Source organism: Oryzias latipes, chromosome 12 (assembly GCF_002234675.1).
Source record: "Oryzias latipes chromosome 12, ASM223467v1".
In the NCBI taxonomy this organism is placed as follows: Eukaryota; Metazoa; Chordata; class Actinopteri; order Beloniformes; family Adrianichthyidae; genus Oryzias; species Oryzias latipes.
Genome location: NC_019870.2, coordinates 28,062,573 through 28,069,230, shown reverse-complemented (window position 1 = coordinate 28,069,230; position 6,658 = coordinate 28,062,573).

Below are 6,658 nucleotides of genomic sequence, written 5' to 3'. Positions count from 1 at the left end.
CGGACAGGAGCGAGGCTCGTGCCGTGGCTGGAGGTGGTAGCGCGGCTGAACGGATCCAGCGTCTTCCAGGACAACAGGTGAATAATAGGCGACTTCCACACGGGTGACCTTCGTGATAGTGAATCCTAAAAAATTAGTCCTAGGCAAGGCAAGGGCAAGCAAAGCATAGACTAGGGGTCGGCAACCCATGGCTCCGGAGCCACATGTGGCTCTTTCATCCATCTGTTGTGGCTCCCTGTGACTTTGGAAAATAATGAGTATTTTATAATAATTAAATTTTATTTTAGTTTTTTCATTTTTCATGGCATTTCAAAGGCGCTGCTAGCTCTGCACGAAGCACGAGCCACGTAAAAAAACAGCTTCGTAATGAGCTCGTATTTATCGGGCGAGACCTGCAGAGCTGATAGCAGGAAGAGGCACGCGGGGCGGCTTCAATAAACACTCCGATCTTCTGCCGGGAACTTGACGTGCCGTGGGGCAGAGACCAACTCACTGATGACAGACTGAGAGTTCGCGCCAGCGTTGCCAGATAGAGTCACAGGTTTCCAGCCGAAAAGTCATCTGAAAACCGCTGGACCCAGCCAAAAACCGCCCAACACAGCTTTTGTTGATGTTTTTTTTTTCAAACTGGACTGATAAAATAAAATATTTTTCTAGATAAAAGATAGTTCAGACTAAAAATAAAATGTGTACAATATTGAATATTTCTTTAGCAGGCCGTCTTTTTCCATTCATTTGCTTAACCCGCTCTATCCCCGCTATAACCTGCGTCCGGCTCTTTCATCCTTGTGCAGCGCTGGAGCGACCCGACTATCGTATTTTGCGCTCTCTGTGTAGGACTCACTGAGGAGCGCGGGGGAAACCAACTCTCAGCTGCAGAGGATGTGAACAGGTGAACAGGTAGAGAGGAAAAACAGGTAGAGAGGCGGAGGAGGGGCTTTGGCTTCAAACTCTGTCAGAGAGATGCAAACACGGGCGTCAGATTGAGACGCAGCTTTCCCTGCGGGAGTTGAAGCAGAGACTTTCTCTGGGATGATTTTATGAACTCACACATGGAAACATGATTACCAAGTAGAACTCTTCAAAATAATAATCCTGATCTCTCCACATTCTCAGAGTCTACCATGCATTGATGAACACATCGCTCCATGCAGCGATCAGACCAGAACCAGTAACTCCTCCCAACGCGGCCGCGGTATCATCCTTTAAAGAACATAATGTGCATTTGCAGCGATGTATGCTTCAGACGATGTCCGATTGGCCAATCTCCATGTCAATCAAGTCCCGTACTTCTCAGTGAGGATTTTGATTGGCTGGTGGATTTTAAAGAAGTCCTTTTTTTTTTTTTTTTTTTTTTTTTAACTTGTCCTGTCCAACAGCTGGGCAGTCAGATGAGAGCTGAGGGCCTCTAGGGTTGGACATATTTTACTTCAACAAGAGGGGTTATTAATCTTCAGACAAACCAAAGGTATGTCTGAATAAACCCCTTTTGTAATTGAGGCCAAACTTTATTAATTTCAAACATGTCTGAAAATCTTTGGTGTTGGACCGGACGGAAAAGGAAAGAGGGGAAGAAGAGAGAGGGATGTTAGAGAGAGGGGGGGTAGGGGGTGATAATAGGAGGGGAAGGGGGATAAGACCATGAAGCAGCATAAAGCAACAAGTTTACTGGTTGTTAATCATTATGGTAAGGTTTAAATGTAAAAAAAAAAAAAAAAAAAAAAAAAAAAGGGCGGAGCCTGTCCACACACACACTCAAATGTTATAAACACACCTGTTAGTTGCAAAAATGTCCACCTGTCGACATGTACACAAAACAGATAGTGTTCACACGCATACTTATGCCTTAAAATCAACTAGTGTGAAATATTTCAGTCATTCAGTCTGTTGAGCTAACACCTGTGCTCAGGTGAGTGTTTACGTTCTTCTAAAATGGATGGTGAAACGTGAAAAGAAGGAGGGAGAGTGCCCAGCCATCCCCACCCCAAGACCATCACCGCACCAGCAGCGGCAGCCGGAATCCCCCCAACGCCACACGGGAACCGGCAGGGAACAACCGCCGCCCGGGCGACCAAGCCCGCCACCCAGGCCAGGGCCAGCAGGGCCGCCGCAAGGCCCCCAGAGCCAGAGAGCAGGGAGGCACGGAGGGAAAGAGGGCGCCGCCCCAGCCCAACCAGGAGAGCAGCCCCCCCGCCGCGCCGGGAGAACCCAACGCAGGGCCCCACCGGAGAAGGACGCCCACAGCCCCAGACGAGCACCCCACCACCACCCAGGAGTTCCGGGCATCCCCCCGCCCCAACCCCAGGTACGAGCCAGGACCCCCCAAGGGAGACCCGCTCCGCACTCCAGGCAGCCATCCGCCCGGCCCATGGTTGGTCCAGGGAGGAGCGAGGCAGGGGCCCGCCGCCCCCGCCCAGGAGGGGGGAACCCCGGGGAAAAAAGAGGGCCCACAAGGGGTGTTGTAAATATGGCCCGACCAGGCTCGGCCACAGTTGGAAATTTGGCGGGGCCCAGCACTCAGGAGCAGGGACCAGAACCCACCCCCCAGGGACACGAACACCCCCGGCTCAGATGTAATGTGAACCCCCCCACCGCGCGGAGAGAGCACCGCCGGGCCCAGGAAGCCGGCACCCCGGGGACACAGCCGCCGTTGCAAAGGGGCCCGTACCCCCCACCAGGGAAGAGGCAGGGGACAGATGGTCTTAGGTCCCACCTTCCTTGCAAAATGTGTATGCGTGTATGTGTGTTTGAGAGAGTGTGTGTGTGCATGTGTGTGTGTTTATGTTGGGATGTATATATTGAGGGGGGAGGGGTGTATGTACTAAGGGGGGTGCAGTTAAAATTGGCAGGTAGGGCACTAAGGGGACATCTCCTGATTACTCACAGTGACGTCCCCTCACCCTCCCCACCAAGGGGCCCTAAATGTCTAAGGTGCGGTTAAAATTGGCGGGTAGGGTGCTAGGAGGACATCTGCTGCTTGCTGGCAGTGATGTCCAAGCACCCCCCCTACCAAGGGCCCTACATGTTTAAGGTGCAAATAAAACCGAAAGAGGGGGGGCCCACTCCATACGGCAACCATAGGAGGGGGGCCACTGCCTAGTAAACCCCCCCCCCCAAGGCTCATCGCAGGCTAAGCCCCCCACCCCCTCACCCTATTATGAGGTTATATGAGGAAGGGGGCAAGTTGGGGACAGCTGATAGACTGTCCCCCGGTGGTCAAACAGCTGTCCCCCGCCCCCCCCCCAACAAGGGGGCCAGGCCCACCCAGCCCAGGGGCCCCACCCCCGGAGGCGCCGACACCCCAGGCCCAGCACCACCCCCCCCCACACAGAGAGAGAGGAGCCAGAAAGTGTTGGCCCCCCCCGGAGCAAGCCCAGGCCCCCACCCCCAAACGCCGGCCCTAGAAGAGCTCTGGTCAGGTCTCGACGGGACCGAGGCAGCCAACCGGCCGGGGAAACCGCCGATGGCCTCAGTGGAGACCCCGACCCGTCAACCCCCCCTGCCCCGTACCAATAGTGCCCCCCCCCCTCCCCCAGAATGCCCCCCCACAGGACAGGGCCGACAAGACCCCCCCCCCCCACCCCCAGACCCCGCAGCCGAAGCGGATGACACCCAGAGCGACCGGGGGCCCCAAGAGGGTTGTCCCGTCCCGCCCCAGAGCCAGGGAAGGGCTGATCCCAGCCCCAGTCCTTTTTTTTAAAATCTTTTCTGGCCCGCGATCTACACTCATGTCATTGAAGATCGACAGGTAGATCGCGATCGACGTAATGAGCACCTTTGAATAATATATACATGCATAATATATATAATGATGTCAAAACGGGTTGTGGCTCCGGGAGCTTTCTTTTTTATTAGGGGCGGTCCCAAATGGCTCTTTGAGTAAAAAAGGTTGCCGACCCCTGGCATAGACAGACTAGACCAGACGTAGTCACCATAAGGGGTAACGGACTGGCGTTGAATACTGGAGCTGTGTCTCCTTTTGAGCAGCAGGGTTGATGAGTTGGATTGGTCACAGCTGGTGGAGTCAGGAGCAGAGCAGAGAGGGCGGGGGAGGAGAACTGACAGAGGCACCATGACACAAATTATGATAAAAATCGAATTGTTGCCAAAATAAATCGTTACAGCCTTACTGTCTGGAAATCATGTTTGGTTTTTAATCCCCTTAATCCCTTTCGTGGTCATAGGAAGACTGGAGCCTGTCCCAGCCACTGTTGAGTACACCCTGGATGGTTCATTGATGAAATCCACAGTCAATCCATCCATCTTCAGTACCCACTGAATCCATGTCGGGGTCGCACGACTGCGTAACCCAACCCAGCAACTATTTGTGCTGTGTACACCCTGAACAGGGAGCTAGACTATTTCAGGGCCATGCATTCATACACACAATCACACATGCACAATTGGGGACGATTTAGAATCATCAATCTATGAAGCATGTTTTGGGACTGTGAGAGGAACTGGAGTGCCTGGAGAAAACCCACACATGAATGAGGAGAACGTACAAATTCCAAGTCAGGATTTGAACCAGGACCTTCTTGCTGCGAGTTTGCACTTAATGAAGTAAAAGTTTTACTCAGAAAAAGATGAACCAAAAAGTCAAAAGTGGTGTGTTCACAGGTTTACATCCATCATGTAATGATTCTGTTGAATGTTTTAGCATGTGCATTGTTATTTGATGATCCATCTTCAGTTCTTTTCATGGGAGCTTTTCTTAGTTTCCATGACCTGCAGACAGTAAATCTAGCAGACTGGGGTTAGTCTTTTATATTGTGGTTGTGTTGTGGATTCAAAGTTGGATTAGTTTTTATTGGAGGACTGTGGCTGACTTCCAGTGTGCCATATTTTCTAAAGTACACAAACACACTTGTTTATTGGAACAACCTCCGATAGATTAACGGACAAAAACGCAAACAAAAGCTTTAAAAAGAAAACTGGCTGTTAAACACACTTGTGGACAACAACAACAAACACGCCTACACACACACACACACACAGAATATCTCTTTATTTGGGAAATTTTTGTGATTTCAGAAACGACACTGTGAAGTTACTTTTCCAGAAAACATTTAACACCACTAAGACTTGTTTGTTGCTGATGTTGGGAAGTGTAGGAGGCACTTTAGGGCATTCCTGTCAGTGTAAGCTCTTCATATTTTAACTAACAGTCATTAACGCCGGAGCTCTTTGAACTACTGACAGTCTTCAAATATTTACGCAACTAAAGTAGACAGATTCTGACATGGAAAAAGCTGATGTACAATATTTTATGTTAGTAAAGTTGCATAATGGCACAAAGCTGCCTCACTCTGCATCACAATCAGCTGATTAATTAGGATTGCGTAAATATTTCCCCACCGTAAAGTGTTGCATATCAGTACAAGGCTGATTTTCTCTGATTCAGAATCCACTGGAATAAACGGTTTCCCTTTAGATGTTTTACCGTTTCATCCACATAAGGTCATGAGAAGATTCTGAAATGACGTCAAATTTTACATCAGCTGTAAAATAAATTAGGGGTTTCAATTAAGGATGTCCCAATCAAGTTTTTTTGGACCCGATCCGATTCCTCGACATTGGATTTTGAGTATCTGCCAATACCGAGTCCCTATCCCACACTTTTAAGAAAATGAACAAATTTAATAAACAGATTCTGATACGTTCACCCTCCTGCTGCTCAGCCGTACTCCCTCTGGAGGTCGCTCTTCTTCTCTGTCTGTTGCTTCTCCCCACAGCTGGTTCTCATTTTACTTTGATTTGGTTCCTTTTTAAGGTCTCTGTCCCTGCATATGTTTGTCGCAGCGTCTTGTTTGGATGTTCTCTGTTTGGTTTAACGCTTTGGCATTAAATAGCCTTCAGAGTTCATTAGTCTCCTGGTTCTTCCTGCATCTGGGTTAACCCCCTTGGTTTCTCGTAACATTACGCTGCGACCATGTCCAACCCAGCAGGAGATTCGTCTCGACGAAACTTACCCGGATCCTCCGCCGGTGATGGTTCCGTTACCGGTACGGAACGGGCAGACCTGGCTCAGGAGATGCGAGGATTCATGTCAGGTATGCAGCAGCTCCACGAACGCCTCTCCCACCTGTAACGTGCGCCCTCGTCTTCTTCTCGGCAGACCAGACTGGGCCACCCTGAACCGTTTGATGGGACTGCTGCAGACTGCCGGGCGTTTCTTACTTCCTGCCGGTTGCAGTTTGACTTTAATCCTGACGATTTCCCCTCCGAGCAGAGCAAGGTGGCGTTTGCTCTGAGCTACCTAACCGGAAGAGCCAAACGATGGGGACTGGCGGAGTGGGAGCGCGGATCGGAGCTATGTCGCTCCTTTCGGGTCTTCTCCGCTCGGCTTCTCACGGTATTCGATCCCACCACGCCTCATCGTGCTGCTGCGTCTGAGCTTCTTCGCCTTCAGCAGGGATCCCGCTGTGTCTCGGACTACGCGGTGGAGTTCCGGACCTTGGCTGCCAGCACCCGCTGGCCAGATGAAGCACTGCTCGACGTCTTCCTGCGGGGCCTGTCTGACGCTCTCAAGGACGAGCTGGCAGCGAGAGAACTTCCAGACGACCTCGAGGAGCTTATCGACCTGGCGGTTCGTATCGACCGGAGGATGAGGGAACGGGGTAACGAGCAACGCAGCCCTCCTGGTTACCGCCCACCG